The sequence below is a fragment of the Alligator mississippiensis genome, chromosome 1 (assembly GCF_030867095.1).
Source record: "Alligator mississippiensis isolate rAllMis1 chromosome 1, rAllMis1, whole genome shotgun sequence".
Lineage (NCBI taxonomy): Eukaryota > Metazoa > Chordata > Crocodylia > Alligatoridae > Alligator > Alligator mississippiensis.
The window spans coordinates 141230224-141247969 of NC_081824.1; the positions used below are offsets into that span (position 1 = coordinate 141230224).

Genomic DNA, 17746 nt, shown 5'->3' on the forward strand with positions numbered 1-17746 from the left:
CTCTTACCATGGCAAAGCAAGTAACCTGCATCTGGGGCACTCTGTCCTGCTCTTCAAGATGAGAGATGGGTGTTCTGTTGTTCAATGGATGGACCACAGGTTCTTAATAGCTGCATTTCTTTGTTCCCTGAGTCGGGAGGTGTGGACATCTGACCCTAGTTGGGCAAGGTTTGCCTTTATAAAGTAGCTTTTTGCTTCCTTTCTCACAGGTTCTCAACTATCACTTTAGACATTCAATGTACAACTCCTAGGTGTTCTTTTAAGCTGACTTAGGGGTGTTTTTCATTGGCAGCAGTGTCAAGCAACATTTTACTGGGGGCCAGGCTTAGGTCCAAGAACTTTAATTCAGCTGTGCTGTGTTGTGCATACAGGATAAAATGGTACTCTCTGTTTCACCTGTTTCATCTCATTTACTTGAACCAAGTTCTAGAGGCACAGGAAGAGCACATTTATTTCTGCTTTCCTGTTTTAAGTGTACCTATACTACTTTCAGAACCATGGTATCTGAGTGCTTTGCATATATCAAAAGAATATGCAACATAAGTGAATTAATGGTATAGGATATCATTTGGTATTTTGTACTTGCTACCATAATGTGGATAGGCATTGCAATAAGTACTGTTTAAAGAAAATCTATAATAATTTACTATTTGTTTCACAACAACAGCATATTAGGTTCTTAGAACAAGGTTCAACTTATTTTTATTTTTTTTTGTTTCTCAGCATAACAGCACATTAACATTTTTGATTGTGCATAAAATTTCATGCAAACTTTTTTCTGTTTTGTGGGAGCCTTCAGAATTTTTATGGACTTTACTTTGTTTTGGGGCACTGTAATTTTTCTTTAGCAGCCCAGCACCTTGGAATAGTTATGGGTCTATCAAAACACAGCATTTTAATTTTATAGGCACACCTATGCATTTAATTCTCTCTCTAAAACTTCTTTTAAGTCCTTAAAGGGTCATTCCAGACTTGAGGGGGAAGCTACGATTGCTACGTGTAAATAAAGCACACAAGCACGATATATTGAACCTAACAGCAAAGTGTTCATTAATCCTGAAATCCAGCCAGGCCACAGGTAATTTTGCAAGGCATTGCATTTATAATGAAATTATTATTATTATTATTATTACTTACTGCTGTCATCCATTTGTAACTGTTAATACCTGCTGGTAAGATCAATGATTGTTAAAAGCTTTGCTAGAGTGAGGAAAACTTAGTGAATTGTAAACCCTAGATCATAAATATTTATTTATTTATTTTCAAATATTGAAGTCCAATTTTTCACAGACTGTTTCAATTTTTCAAAGCTGTTCATATTGTTACAGATAAGTAATGTCTTAAGGTTCCTGCTTATGAGTCAAGGAAACTGGTGGCTATCATTGTATGTTCACTGTTCTGCCATGACTTTGATAGGAGAATATATGGATATATCAATAAACAAATGGAAGATAATTGCCGGTCATACAGCCAGGTTTATATGATGTTCCTTAATATGCCTTACAGAAATTACCCGCTGTGGTCACACACAGAGTGTGATGGAGCAGCTAAGGTGCTCTGCCACTTTAAGGGCTGGAGCAGACAGTCAGCAGGTGCCTGATTAGGGTGGCCATTTTATTGCCTATCTCTCAAGGCTGGGGCAGCAGTTTACTGCCAGCCAGCAAGAGAGCAACATCACCCAGCTGAGCCACTGCTCCAGAAACATCTGGGGCTATGGAAATTGAAGAAGGCCCCTAGTCCTGGGCATGACCTAAAACTGCACTCTGCTGGGGTAGGGTTGCCTAGTGGGCCTGCCTGTGGTGGGGCAGTGTCATCTAAATACCAGGACCGTGAACCTCCCCAGTGAAAGGCGGGTCGGGGCACCTTAGCTCCCACTACCAGTGGGTAGAGTATGAGCTAAGTGGGGACCAGGCATGCTTGTAGAAACACCTGAGTCCTAAAGGGGTGGAGGACCCTGGTGAGGTGGGCCAGGTGCCATAGGAAGGCACCTGAGCCTGCAGGGTTGGAGAACCCCAAGCCCTAGTGAGAGGGCAGAGAGAGAGCCCCAAGGAGGGGGCAAAGTCCTAGTAAGGGCAGAAGGTGAGCCACAAGGAGGGGGCAAGAATGACGTGAAGCCTGGTTGAGGGCTAGGGGCAGAGTCAGCCTGGAGTTTGGATAATTGAGCAATCATTGCTCAGATGAGGGTCAAGGAAGGGACCCAAGAAGCTGAGCCAGCGCTATTCAAAGAGTGCAAGAATAAGCCTGAAGGCCTATGGGAGCCACTCAAGGGAGCAGGGCAGGGTGTGTGTGGCCCAGAGATGGGCAGAATGACAGAGGCCCCTGTGAAAGTGGGGTGGAATGAGTGAGGCCTGAACAGAGAAGTATGTTAGAGGCTGTATAAAGGTCTGCAAGCCGCAGCTGTACAAACAATCAGGATGATATCTTGGAAGCATGGGACATGTTTAAGGATGGTCACAGTGTGTACGTATTGACCTTTAACAATGGGTGCTTGAAGGGTAGCCTCCTGCTTAATTAATACCTTAATTATATTACAACAAGGCATGGCAGGTGAGCAAGACGGGTACTTTGCCAATAGGCAGGGGGTGGGCTGGTATTGAGATCAGGTCTCGGAGATTTCCCCTGTCACATGGAGTCATAATCAACAAGGTCTATAATTCACAGTCCTTGTGACTGGTGAGCTGCTAACAGTAGATCTCGTCTTACTATTTATTTTTCTTTAATTTCTATTCTTTAGATTCCAATTCGTAGTTCATGAGAGCCGCATCCACCTGTCTCCCAGAGCTTTCTCATCTCTCACTTGCTCAGGTAAGTTACCTCTGTGTTTTGTGGGGCACGCTGTCTGTTCTGACAAGTCACTGCCATGTTCCCATGCCTCTGCACGGGCTGCCTCAACCTTCTCGGTCGCTCTCGTTCACACTCTGTCCCCTTCCGGGGGTAGAGGCTTGTGGGCGGTGACCTTTCAATGCTTCCTCCTCACTCCTCTTCCGGTCAACAATTAAAGTTTTCTTTCAGGTGTGTGAATCTCCTGTCGTGAGATGCTACTTGATGATGTCACCATCCATGCCCAGCATCTCTGACTCCCAGTAAGTTTTACTCATATTCTCTCTCATAACAGGGTCATTTGTCTGCCTGTTACACATATCAATTGCTATAAGAACAATTCTCACCTTTCTGAGGGCTGTTTCAAAGGAGGATATTTTATGTGGGGCACTTTCTAGCATGTCCTTGCTGCATATTATTTTCAAAGAAGAAAGTGTGTTCAAGGCTATCATTGTCATCAGTGTTGCAACTAATAATGGTGTTTCTTCCTAGTGTTTCATGGAATGCCTTATCTAGGTGATGCATTCAGTTACTGTGGGAACTTTCATCTCTAGAAAGTGTGCGTAGCCATATTTTAAAAGTGTTGCTATATATGATTGTTATTAACATCGATTAATTTGAGTAGAGATGGCCCAGATCATCAGGTCTGATTCCAAATTCACCCCAAAATTGTGTGATGAGGGGATGTGAGAGAGGGATTATCACATTTATTCCAATATAAAATGACACTGATTATAAGACTACCCCCCCCACCCCAGTGATTAGATTCGCTATATGGCAAATTTATAACTTTGTTACAGTTTTCCAGGTCTAGAATCTAATTATTGGAGGTTTGCCTTGAATTTGTCCCCAACCCACTGCAATAGCAGGAAAAATAAATCTGGGAGGGGAAAGGTAGCCCCCTTGCCCTCTGCCCCCCGCTTCTTCTCTGTACAGCCTCTTCCCCCATTCCTTACTGTCAGACCCTGCTCTCCCTAAGCACATGGAAATGAGAAGCAAATTTGAAAACATTGACCTAGAAATAAATATGCCTGTAGTAACTTGCATATAGGGAAATTACTACAGGTACCCATAGACTTAGTTCATCCAGAATTGATGCAGTTTACCTCTTTTGAAACTGCACCAATTTCTAGGTACTCCATAAACACACTTTTAAGCAGCATTTCTGTACCTACTTGTATATAGTGCAAACTATGCATGGCATTAATCCAAAGCCAAAAGGCTCCTGATTTGCCATATGGTTCATTGGGTTGGGCCCCAGCAGAGTCAGCAGTATTTCAAACCATGGTTGGCCACCACTCAGTACTGCTTTGTACATGTGTATATACTCCAGATATGCCCAGATAAGCTGTTTGAGCCTCTGGTCAATGATGTTTGCCAGACATTTAAGGCTGGTTCAAAAACAGGACACATTGGAAATGGGAAAGAAAGGTGCAGCTCAGTTGTGGGAGTGAAAAGGAATTGAAATGTATTCAGTGTAGTGGCTCACCTTGTCTTAAAAAAGAGTTAGTGCCGAGGGGGACTGAGCACAATGGGCACTACCATCTATCTTATTCAGATGGGTTAGGGTAGTCTGTCCTTTGGTGGGTTCCAAAAAAATTAAATAGTAATCAGTATTTTGGCCTTTTTGGCTAAGATTGAATGTAACTCATCATTGGAGCACTCAGAGTATGGAACCCCAGCAATGAGTGTCCTGCACATCTACTGTATATTTTGCCTCTATGCTAAGGTGACGTGGTGGCTCATGGTGTCTGACACCATCTGATGGTCATAGGTCATCTATGTAGAACACGTCATGAGGATAGTGTCAGTATGTTGACCCCACTAGACCACCAGCCAGAAACAATGGAACCTGACTGCCCCCCTTGCTGCACTGAATTACCTTCAAGGATTTTTAATCCTGGACTCTTCCCTACCCCTGAAATTGTACCTTGCATGTTGTTATTTGTAACTGTATGTGTTTCCTGAACCATCTCCCCATTACAATGTGGTATTGTTGTATGGGGTCTCCTGTATATTCTCTACTTTGCAAGCACTGAGCCCCTTCCCACCTTTCCCCCTTCCAGTACTGAGTGCATTCTGCTTTTGGCAGCAGTTTAATGATACACAATGTGTTTATTGAGGTTTCCTGGTGTGCAAATGTAAGACGAGGGGCTTTTCCTCCCATATTGATTGGGGGCAGGGGGAACCTTGCCTTATATTTGAGTAAATATGGTAATAATCTTATTTTGGAAGATGTCTGCCATGAGCTTCTTTTTTTAGATCAATGAAAGGGAGTTGCCAGTATGGACTGCAGTTATAAAATGAGTGTGAGGCAACTAGGTTGGATATTTGACACTTTGTCCCAAATTTTGATTAAAACATTGCTAAACAATGTGGATAATATTTTCTTTAAATGGTAAGGTTTTTTTCTTTTTAAATTATTTTTGTGGTTACCCCTACCTAAAACGGGAGTATTAAAATACCATGAACAAGGCTCTTGATGGGGAGTAGCTAGCTTTACTAGACACAGAAAAGTACCAACAATTTCAAGATTGCCCCTTCTCATGGCATATGAGAAAGGGGCAGTCTTTTCACTTCAAGAGATAAAACTGTGGGTCTACAGAAGTCAAAGGATGCTCAGAAGAGTCAGTATTTTCTGTAAGGGATTCAGCTAGTCTAGAAGAGCATCCAGCCTTATGGATAAGGGCAAGAAGCACAGGACAGTCAGCTGTCCCTTCTATAACTGTTTGTAGTTCATATCACAACTTGGTAAGAAACATATCCAGACCATCAGGGCACTCAAGTACTTGCTTGTCTTTAAGCATGTGAGTAGTCCCAATGACTGTCAATAGGACTGTTTACTTGGTTGAAGTTAATCATGTTCATAAGTGCTCTGCTAGATCGTAGCCCTTGTGGGATGATACTAGATAGAACAGTCTGTTGTGGCTATGGCTTCAATGACAAAGAAGGTGTTTCTGTCTCAAAATAAATAATGCAGCTTGGCTCTTCTGAAGCAAAAACATGGTGAAGAGAGGGTACATCAGTTTATTGTGAGGTAAATTAGGCAAGGTGAACCATAGGCAGGTGGAATAGTGTTGACCTTATCCAGCTACCCATAACCCAACAATCATCTTGTGTCCCCTTAAAATTTTACAGCAAGAAAAGTATCCCGAGTTTGTCTCACTATAAATGAAACAACAAAACCAAAACAACCTTATGTTCATGAAGACAAAGGCTTAGTCTTGAGAGTCAGGTAGGTCTGTCAGAGTCCAATGTCCTTGATAAAGAATTCCCTTTATATTCAGTATAATTGAATCCTGTCTTTGGGACAGTGCAAGAGTGAGGGGAAAAAGACAGCAAGGGGCTAGAAGAAGAGAGAGCAAGTGCAAAGGGAGAGCAGAGACACAGAAAGCATGATTAATGTAAAATCCCTATGTGCAACCCTGCAGCATTTCGATTTCTACTTTGTCTTATTATATGTTTTAACATTGTTTTCTGTTTGTTCTTGAGCTTCAGCAAATGATAATTGTTCCATATTTTGAAAATACTAATGGCTTTAATAGAGTAAATCTGTTGTAATATGTGTGCAGCCTAATAAAGCTTGGTAGTTTGTAATCCTGTGTATTATGATTTTTATTCTTATTGCATTGGCAAGAAAGAATATGACAACTGGGGAAACAATTTTAACAAAATGCAAACAAAATCTAGGGAAGACTTGGGAGTTTTCTGAATGGATTTAGAACACTTAAATGAATTTATAATGAAACAGCATTCACAAAAGGAAGGCTTGGCTTTTCACTGAACATTTTGTTCTGGAGATATTTGACAGTGTTTCCCATATCTTGGAATCTTGAGAACAAAGAGAAATGATTTTCATTTCTTTTTCACTAAAATATTCTCTGGGTGCTTTGGGTTCAGTTTAGGTAATACAACATTTGTGTTGTACTTGCATCTATTTCCATTTGGAGCTTTACAAATATTGTTGAATTAAGTATCACAGCAGCTTTCAGGTGCAGGAAAGTATTATTATCCCTCTGTCACAAAAGAGGTAAATTAGGCACAGATTGCAGCTTGCCCACAACCATGCAAAATGTCTATAGCAAAGATCTGAACAGAATCCCTGCCTACCTAGTCCTGGTCCTAATCCAGTTTTGTATCCCAGTGATATTTAGGTTGCTACTCTCAGATTATATCACCTGCAGGGCTTCACAGAAAAGGCTCCCAACATATTGTTTACTTGCTTGTTTGCTTACTGTATGCATTGGACCTGCCATCATACATAATCCAACGTGCACAACCACATGTTGTAATTCAACTGGAGTGTTTTTGCCATAGGTTACTTAAGGGAGTGTGTGCCGTTATGCTCATGTGGTTTCTGAGCCAGTTGGAATGGAGGGTTGCTACGTTAACCGCTTTACATGCCCCCCTGAAAACTGGACATGTACCTGAACTATCACTTGGATGTGGATATATTGTGTTCTTTCTCCTGGCAAGAACCTAAAGTGTAGATGCACGTGAAAATAGAAAGTGATGAAGAAGAATGTTGCCACACTGTCAGTGGGGTTGTGCTAGGTGTGAGTTAGGGTGAATGACATACATCTTAGCTTTTATGCTACACAGAGCAGCCTGAGGTAGGTGTAGTGCTGATAAAACACAATTGCTGTACTTTGTCATGTCCTGTTGCTTTATGATGTGTGTGAGGCTTGCAGTGTTGAAAGAGCTTGTCCGTGCTTTTTCTTAAAAAAAAAAAAAAAAGATTGCATGTTAATTTCTACTAGGATTTTTTAATTAAATGTCTGTCTCATGGGCTTTTTTGTTTTTGTAAGAGTAGGCTTTTGATTTTTCCCTCCATAAAATCCTGAGCAGGAGCTATTAATCAATTTGTAGGTATGCCTGGCACAGTATGTTTGCATACTGTATGCCTTGGTCTCTTACTTCTAATTAAGAAGAACTGTGGTTTGTTCATGAAGTTAGCTTTTAAGAACTTTGTGGCTAAGCTGCAGGCAGCAGCACAGAAGCTTTTTCAAAATCTATTTCAGTTGCATGTACTCGACAAAGTATTTTAAGTGGTTTTCTGACTTTTTGCTCCCATTGCATATCATGTTTGTTTTTCTGAGTCTGTCTGTAAAATGCCTCTTCCAGTCTCATTATCTAGCATGGAATGGGTCTGTTGTATTTTTAGCTGGGTGGTTGCCATTCCTTTTGTTTTATATGCAGCATAGTCTGGAAAGTCTCATGGCAACATTATCAGCACCAGGCACCATTTTGTGTTGAGTTCAATGCAGGCAGGCAGAGGAAGGGATCAGGAAAACTTTCCCGGTGTTCTCCCATTTATTAATCTCCTGTAACTCGTCTTGGCAGGAAACATATTTTTGCCTTAATATGTGGAAAAGCATGGTAGGGTTAAACTATGATAGTCTACTTACAATATCTTCAGATACTGGTCCAAGTAGCTGAAGTGGAGGTAATGATGAATACTGGTACTTCAGGCTATGATTGTGTACCTGCTCTTCTCTTATTAGACTTTGTCTAAAACTCAGAAGTATTGGCTGTTTTCTGTAGCCCCTCAGGGACTTCTGTTCTGGACTTTCCTATGCTGTAATTTGCCACCTTCCCATTGCAGTTAACTTTCAGGCTGGTGCTACCTAGATTTAGTGCTCTCTCTGCCTCTTCCTGAAAGCAACAGAAGAAAGCATCATTTTTATAACTGCAAATAGAACGTAAATGAAAGAGGAAGACCACCAGTTAAACCTGTATGAAAGATTCTAGCGTGAAGCTGAATTTACAGTTTATTAGTGATTTAGATTGTCACCGTTAGCTGGTTAATACATTTATTTGTCACCATGTCAAAAATGAACACTTGACGGAAGCCAGCTGCCTCAGCTAACCATGGCCCTTTGGGCTGAAGTAAATGAGCAACCCTGATTTGGATGATATCACAAACACGGCTGCTCTTCTGGCAAGCTTTATCTTTACAGGATGAAGTTGCATGTCATTTGCAAAATTAGTTGCGTCTCTCTCTCTATTGAATGCTTCTTTCTTGGAATAGCACTAAACTGCATGCTTACATTTTAGGCGTGGGCTTCAGTCCTATCCAGAATTGGACTGTATCATTGACCAAGGCAGGGAAGGAGGAAAGAGACAAAGGGGGCAATTCTGACTGTGCTTTTGGCTTTGCTGGAACTCATCAGGAATTCTACTACTATAGCAACAACAAAACACTACATTTTCACAGGAGCATACCAGTTTTGATAAGGACCCCCCCGCCCCCCCATTCCCCACAAGCATTAGGGAATATCAGAGCAGGGGCTTGAATCAAGACATTACATTATTACGTATTCTTGGAAAGTGTTTTAGGTGCTGGGCCATTGGTGATATGTGGAGGGCAGGAGGGATGATGGGTGTGTGTACACACACACACACACACACATTATATATATAGTGAACGAATGTTGGATGTCTCAGCCTCTTCCTGGAGACATTCATTTTGGTGTGATGACTCCTCTTTGGCTGTCCACAAGGAGCTAAGCAACCTCTTTCGTGTAGTCTACTGAAAAACCATGAGAAATCTGCTGTCTCGGAATAAATTAGGCCCACCAGTTCATGGAACTGCCATCCAGGGACATCATTCTACAAGTAAAATTTTAAATATGCATACTGGACTGTGAGGGTTTTTCCCTTCCTCTGTCGTAAGGGGCATAGCCCTCTTCCTCAGATCTCTTGAACATATATTAACAACCTTTGCAGCAGCAGGACATTGGCTGCTGTGGTCCCCCTGCTTTAGCTGTGGCAAGGGTATTTATGTTTTGTGTTGTGTCAGGGTTTACTGTGTAGATCTGCTAAGGGATTGGACAGTGGGTTTGTACAGGATGATTTGGATAGGGATCCTGCCTCAGGCAGGGGGTTGGACTAGATGACCTCCGGAGTTCCCTTCCAGCTATATTTTCTATGAATATGTGTCTGTTAATGAAGTGAGTGGTGGCTTCTGCTAGTTCCACTGTCATGTGTGTTCTAGCCAGTCTCTACATGCACTCAAAAGTCCCTCTGTTTATGCTACTTAGATGCTTAAAGTTTGTGATTAAAATAAAACTGTATTTAGCAGAGCCCCACTGCTTTATTTTTTACATTTTATACAGTTTAATGCTTCTAATAACGACTATTTTTTAACTTAATTTTTTTAGAATTCTTTCATCTTGTGACTCTTCAATCAGAAGAATAATGAGCTCCCATCGTGCTGGCTATAGTTACTCTGGGTAATAATATGCCTAATAGTTATTTCAGTTTTTAAAATATTATTTATTATAAATCTTCACCTCCACCCACCCATTCCTTTATTGTGCCAAGATGACATGGGAAGAAGTGAGTCACCAGTGTCTTGGTTAATGCAGTTTCAAATAACTTTTTACAAGAGCTTATGAGTTTCCAAAGCTTTAATTAAATTGTGGCAGGGCTTCTGGGATTTAAAAGGCGAGAAAAAAAGGCAAAAACCCATCCCTTCTCTCCTCTGCTCATACCTCCAATGAATTCCCCCAAGAAGCTCAACTTGGTTTGTAGGCTTAATACATATAACCTTTTCTAGATTTGTAAAAGCCTATACAAAATGGAATGTTTTTCTTTCATAGTATATACACACGCCCTGCACTTGTTCCCTTATATCTGTTCATTGTGTTCACAACCATCAATAAGCAGTAAGCAGATCCTGGCCAAATGCTGCTAGGTTTTAGCAATCACATATCAAGCAAGCATTGCATTGCTTTCAATAAAAACCATGGTTTGGCCTCAAGTTCATCTCAGACTCAAACCTAGAATTGTCTACCTGTCAGCCAGGGTTGCAAAAGGTTGCAAAATTGCTTAATTTTGGAGTGAAAGTTGAAATGATTGAGTTTTTCCTGGGTTGAGGTTTTTCCATCTAAATTTCAAGTGAGATAAGCAGCTGTTTGGGGCTGTAAGTTTAACTTGTTTAGATTTCCTGTCATCAGCACTGTGATTTGAGAGCCAGACGGCTTATGGCCTGATTTCTCCTTCCTCTTCCTCTTTTTGTAAGCGGGACTGGAGGGAAGGCAGTCTTAGGGTTGATTTCCTAGCGCCACCTTGCTTTCCTGTCTGTTCTTTTGCTCCGGCCCTACAAATTGCAATGCAATTTGTTCTAGCCCTGTCTTTTCTCTGTTTCTAGCACTGAATATCCCCTCAGAAAAAAGCTAGTAAACAGCTGTCTTCGCTATGCGTGACCTCTGAGAAGACTGATGTGCCAGTATCCAGAAGTCACTCATACTGTTGACAGCTGCTGTGTTCTTTCAGTATCCCAAGTCTATTAGCTGCATATTGTCTGGCAGTGGTACTGACGTGGGGTGAAAATCCTGAGACTATTCCCAAGCCAATGTAGGATTTCCACAGGCAGCAATCTTCTTTTGCCAATAGGGCCCCAAATAGTTTATTTAGGGATAAATTATGTTGTGGTACAGAGTTTGTAAAGCAAAAGAGAGCTTTATGATTAATGCTGAGTGAAAGCTGAAATTTTACTTCTTAGAAAAGGAAAAACTTTAAATTTGGGGGGAAAAAAAGACCCTGTTTTGCAGTGAAACACAGACATTTTGAAATTTCCTGCTTAAAGGAAATTCTGGGCAAAAAAAAGAGCGTAGGAAATTTTGAATCCAAATTCTACCTTGGACTTCAAGTTTTGAGATTCTGGGCTCATTGGAGATCCATAGGGCAGCCAGGTCCATGCCAGGAAGTCTGGAAAACTATAACTTTCAAGACATCCAGGCTCCTTGCTGCAGGGCCAATAGCAGGAGCTGGGCCGCCCAGGGCTTTAGACTTCCAGCTCTCCCTCGGAGAATGTAGAAGCCCTGTTTTTTCAATGTCAAGGCAATTTGCTTGGTGGGCTGCCAAGAAGTTGATCAGGTGAGCTGGCATGATGCCAGGCAGGTTTTCAGCAGAAACGGGCCTGGGTTCTGTTAGAAGATTCACTGTAATCAGTGTGTACCTGCACAGGTTTGGATCTCAACACATTGATGTGTTCCAAGAGAAATACATTCCACTGGAAAATTTTGACCAACCCTAATTATGACATCATTTAATGTGAAAGCCACATGACTGAATTGTCATTACATTTCAGATTGGATAGATGGAATTGGCCTCTTGTTTTGACGAAAAAAAAAGTATGCAAAAACTCAAATACATTTAATCCTTTTAATGATTTCTTCTGCGTTCCCTTCTGGAAGGGGAGGAAGTTATCAGATACCACTTTTCTCCCACTGCAAAATAACTCCAGACGGATCTATAAGACCTCAGCACCTCACTTGTCTCTGGTGAAAAATGAATCCCATTTGATGACTGACCTTCCAAGGAGCAGCAGCTCCTCCAGAAAGGCATCAGATCTATTGGCTCCCAGCTGCTGCTGTGTAAGAATCATTATTAAAGTACACAGGGGAAAACTAGTTGCACTACTGAGGCTTTGCTCACTGAGCATATTTCTTACATAAGCCCTAAAATAAAACCGACCAACCTGTGTATAATCTGTTAAAATGTCTCTGGGACTATGGAGGGTGGGAAGTGATGCTGAAAATTGATAGCACCCTGGTGTTGGTGAACTCTAGAAGTCAAATAATCAAAAACACACTCTGGAGGGTTTAGATTGAATTTGCTGTCACTGCTGAGGACAGAGGGGAAGGATGGCCTGAGCGTTATGCCACACAGATTGAAGGCAGAAACCTGTAGCCTCTTCTACTGTCCTTTTGGGTGGGTGACACATGTAGCCTTTCTGGGTGCTTGCTCTTACATGGGTAAATGGGCAAATGCTTGCTTACTTGATGAGATAACAATGCACTTACTAATTGCATCTCTGTGTTAATTATTGACCAGGACAAGGTCTGGTCCTACAATTGTATCTGTTTAATTGACCTCCCATTGACTTCTGTGGGTACAGGGGTCCACTCAAGGCTAATGGCAAGCCTGGGGACTTTGTCTGTAAAGTGCTTTGAGCATGGAATGCAAGAAATGTTATATATTGCTTTTGTGAGCTAAATCCACTGGGTCTGATTGAGATCTTGCCTGGAGCTAGGGGTGATATGGATAGGATAGGCAATCTGGTGATTGAGGCAAATGAAAAAACTGACCTCTTTAATGAATTCTTTGCCTCCATATTCCTGAACACAGACTGAGGCTTTTCCCCTCTAGAATTGCAGATGGACCCAGGGGCAGCACCGCCATGCCTAGGGTTAGGGACAACGTAGTTAGGGAACTCTTGGAGGTATTTAAATCAGTAGGTCCAGATGCTCTTCACCTGAGGGTGCTGAGGGAATTGGCGGGGGTCATAGAGTGGTGGCGGATGGGTCATTTTTGACCTGGAGGGATGTGGGCAGTGGAGTCCCCCAGGGCTTGGTCCTTGGGCCTGTGCTATTCAACATCTTTATCAGCAATCTGGACATGGGTGCGGAATGTACACTGTCCAAATTCACTGATGACACCAAGTTGGGGGGCGAGGTGGGCACACTGGAGGGGAGGGACAGAATTCAGCTAGATCTTGACAGGTTGCAGAGGTGGGCAGATGAGAATAGGATGGAATTCAATGCAGAGAAGTGCAAGGTGCTGCATCTAGGGAGAAGGAACCAGCAACACATCTATAGGCTGGGAAACACCCTTCTTGTCAACACAGTGGCAGAAAGGGATCTTGGAGTCATTGTTGACTCCAGGATGAACATGGGGTGCCAATGTGAGGAAGCGGTCAGGAAGGCTAATTGCACCTTGTCATGCATCTACAGATGCATCACAAGCAGGTTCAGGGAGGTGATTGTTCTCCTCTATGCGGCATTGGTCAGGCCGCAGTTGGAGCACTGCATCCAGTTCTGGGTGCTGCACTTCAAGAGGGATATGGCCAGCATTGAGAGGGTCAAGAGGCAGCAGGGCAGGCCCTAAAGGGCCTGAACCTATTCAGTTTCCACAAGAGAAGGCTGAGAGGGGATCTGGTGGCCCCTTACAAACTCAACACGGGGAACCAGCGAGAATTAGGGGAGGCTCTGTTGGTTACTAGAAATAATGGCCACAAATTGTTAGAGAGAAGGCTCAGGCTGGACATCAGAAGACATTACTTTACAGTTAGGACTGCCAGGCTCTGGAATTGGCTCCCAAGGGAGGTGCTACTTTCTCCTACCTTGGGGGTCTTCACGAGGAGGCTGGACAGTTATTTGGCTGGGGTGATATGAGCGCAGCACCCGTTCCTGCCCGGGGCAGGGGGTTGAATCTGATGATCTGTTTAGGTCTCTAAGCACTATGAAACTATGAATTCCTTGCCCCATTGGTCAACTAGGGTGGGAATTATTCCAGTACCAAGAACAGACTACTTTCCTGTCTGTGCTGATTCATTTCTGCTGAAGGCAGGGTAGATATGAACCTTATAGACTAACTAAATAAGATACTATAGGGAGCATAAGCTTTTGTGTACTAGAGCACACTTCATCAGATGCTGTGAATGAAAAACCGGCATTGAGCAGCGTATAAAGTGGAGTGAGTGATTTGCATACAAAAAGTGGGAAGGGTCACAAAAGCTAATCTAGGTAATGGGATAGGAATCCATAGTCCCTGTTTAAACCATACTTAACACAATCTAGTCTGTGGATGATTTCTTTCCAGTTTCCCATTCAAACTGGTTTTTAAAATTTTGCTGCCTGAGAACAGCAATCCTGAGGTCAACAGTGGAACACCCAGAGAGGTTAAAGTGTTCTGCCACCGGTCTTCATTCTTACATGAAGAGATCACCCTGTCTGCCTGATGTAGAGAGCTGAGAGGCACTATAAGCAGGTGATGGTGTATATGATTGTTGGTAGAGTTGCAGGTCAATGATGCTAAGATGGTATACTCCTTGTTATTTGGTCCAGTGATGATGTGGACTATATTGGTGAGGGGGCATGGTGGGCATTTGGGTCCATTTTAAGGCTTGGTACCTTGGTGAGGATGGAAATGAGTTAAATTGTAGCTTGAAAGATGCTGTTTGAGGTACCTGTCTGTAAGCTAAGACAGGTCTGTCCCCCATGTCTACCTTGAGACAATCATCCTTTTCTCGGAGGGGTTGGAGGACGTTAATGATGGGCCTAAGGTGTTCAAGCTGGGGCCTGTAGGTGACAAACAGAGGGATGCTATTGTCCTTTCCCTGGGTTTGGTATTGTTGCAGGTTGGAGCAAGGTCTGGGTCTTGTTTTGTTCCTTCAAGTGGCTACAGTTTTGGTGTTGTATTGTAATTGTAGGAATCTTTGCTCTAGATCCTTAAGGTGTGCATCTCTGTTGGTGGGATCAGAGCAGATCCTGTATACGATACACCTAGTGGCAATGTGGCCATTGCAAACCTTCATTGTAGTGTCTAGGAATGAATCTGCTGAGTGGAATATCCCAGAGTTAGTTTGATGGAAGAGTGGAAGTTGTTAAAGCCCTGCTGAAATTTCCTAGAGATTCCTTTCCATGTGTCCATATTAAAAGATGTCATAGTACCTAAGTTATACCAAGAGGGTGAGAGGTCAGCTGTGGAGGAAACAGACTTCAAGGTCTGTCATAAATATGTTGGCATATTGGGGGTGTGCCCTTGGTGGTGTCTTTCATATATAGGTATAGGGAGTCCCCAAATCTGAAATAGTTGTGTATGAGGACAAAGCAGGAGAATGTAATGGAAACCAAAGCTGGTTTCTCACTGGGGATAATGTTCTTTGTGGCTTATAATCCACCCTCACGGGGCATGTTGGTGTACAGAGACATGACATCCATGGTAGCTAATGCAGTGTTTGCGGGCAGCTTGTCAATAGAGCCCAGTTTCTTTAAGAAGACTGTGGTGTAGCTTGCATTCAAGAAATTGTACGCTCTCTAGTTATCTTATTTAGTTAGTCTATAAGGTGCACATCTGTTCTGCCTTCTGCCTTACTTCAGACTAACACAGCTAACTGCCTCTCTCATTTCTGCTAATCAGTTTACTGGAGATCAGCACTGGAGTAGGGGGAAGGGATGAGACCAGACCCTGTGCATTCCCTACCCCACCTGCTGCCCTCCCATTATCCAAGCCCACCCATTGTGATCTGTAAGGCGTGTAGTCCTTGCAAAGGAATTCTTGCCCCTTCTTATTCTCTTGCACAGCATCATAAAGGGGGGTCCTAGTTTAGCCCAGGATTTATAAAGCACTTTGAGGTCTTCAGGAGGTGCCAGTATTATGCTCCATAGGCCCCTTTTCCTGTCTTTTGCAATACAACTGAGAAGCAAAGAATATCTCTTGACAGATATTAAAGATTATTATTCAGGAGAATGAAGTTTCTGAGAATAAAATAATAAATAATCAATGGAGTTATATTTCTAATCAGCTGTCAAGCTTTCATTTCCCCAGTCCTCTTCCCCTTATTAAAAAAACCAAAAAAAACCTGTCGCGTTAAAATGGAATATAAACCAGAGTGAAATATAAATTGAGTCTGAGACAGCAGTACTTAGTAACCCAACTCTGAATTGCTACTTTGTAATTTCTTGTTGCTCATTTTCCTCTCGGACTGAAACTCCAATATGTTGCCTGCATTATTTTATATTCACCAAAATTTTTCTCTCAGGGCTGGGCATGCCCAGTGATTGCTGCTTCCTTTGTTCTGTTCCTTCCCTTCAGAATAGATGGTTATGGCTTCAGATAGACTATGAAAGTCATACTTTTATAGTCCTTCAACTTGATTGCTGATGCTGTAATCGCCTACTGGATGACTTTGCAATATCAGACACTGCATGAGAGCACTCTGGGAGGAGCAGCCAGAGGCAGAGGAAGAGTTGATTTCTTTAGATTCTAGTTGGATAAAATCCTTTGGTTGTTGCCTCATTTTGGGAGAGAGAGAGGGGAGGGCTCTGCTCTGTGGATAAGTGGGTCCCTGAAATGAGTTTCCTTTCATTTTGTATAACTTTACATTCTGTACTATTTTTCCTCCAAAAGACCATTTCAGGTGGTGTTCTGAGATTTGCTTTATTATTCAACTCCAAAGGTAGAGCATATAATGCAGGGAATTCAAAGATTAGATTGCTGCTACGCTGACAATAAACCTTTGTAGATAAGGCTTGGGGAAAAAAAACCCTACTTTTAATTAAAACCAATTAACATGAAATTGGAGTTTCTGGTCATTAATTGTTCACAGAGTAATTTGAATTTTTGAAACTCCTTGAGTTTTCTATCCATTCATTGGTCCACTGACATGCGGGAGACATATTTCTGTGAGTGACTTTGAGCTGAATTTATGCTCCAGTCCCTGGGCTGACTGTGTGGAATCAACAAACTACAAAAAGAAAAGTGGAGGAAAAGTAATCTCTTAAGACATGTCTTTACTGCAGTTAACTCAAGTTATCTACATGTACGTTAATGCCCTTCAGTTTAGCGTAGCTCAAGTGAGCTGTAATTATGCTCAAGCGTATACTTCTACCTTGGCACTGTACTCACTCCTATGTGATGCTAATGCTTCTGAGGCATATCCCCTGTTTCTTTAGCATTACAGTTAGCTAAATTATGACTTTTTTTGCAGTGTATTGTGGGAGAAACTGTCTGTCCTCCCTGGGCCCACAGGAAGAATTATGGGAAAGAATTGGAGGACTAGTGGACAAGGTTCCTTGGGTGAATTTGATATCTTTTATTAGACCAACCCAAATGGTTGGAGGACTAGTGACACTCAAATGATGCTTGCCTGCACCCACATTGCAGAGTGGCCACGTTAACAGCGGATGAGTTGTGCTTACTTGAGCTGTATGCTATACCTCCTTTTTTTGTAAACCAAATTGAGTTTACAAGCACTGCTACTGCCTGTGTATGTGGACTGGAGCAGAATTAGAAATAAATTAGAAACAACACTCAAGCTTTAGTTTAAGAGAAGTCCATAGCCATTCTGAGGGCGATATTAATGGCTGACCTGTGGCAGGACTGCAAGTAGAGGTGTGTGAAACTACCATCTTGC

General features: G+C 42.3%; 1 long non-coding RNA gene across 1 annotated transcript; it reads left to right on the forward strand.

Annotated features, from left to right (window-relative positions):
* The first annotated feature begins 520 nt into the window (after positions 1–520).
* On the forward strand, positions 521–3083 carry LOC109281198 (uncharacterized). The gene is made up of 3 exons (XR_002087766.2): positions 521–1078; positions 2735–2805; positions 3013–3083. It is a non-coding gene; the product is annotated as an uncharacterized LOC109281198 (long non-coding RNA).
* The last annotated feature ends 14663 nt before the right edge of the window (positions 3084–17746 follow it).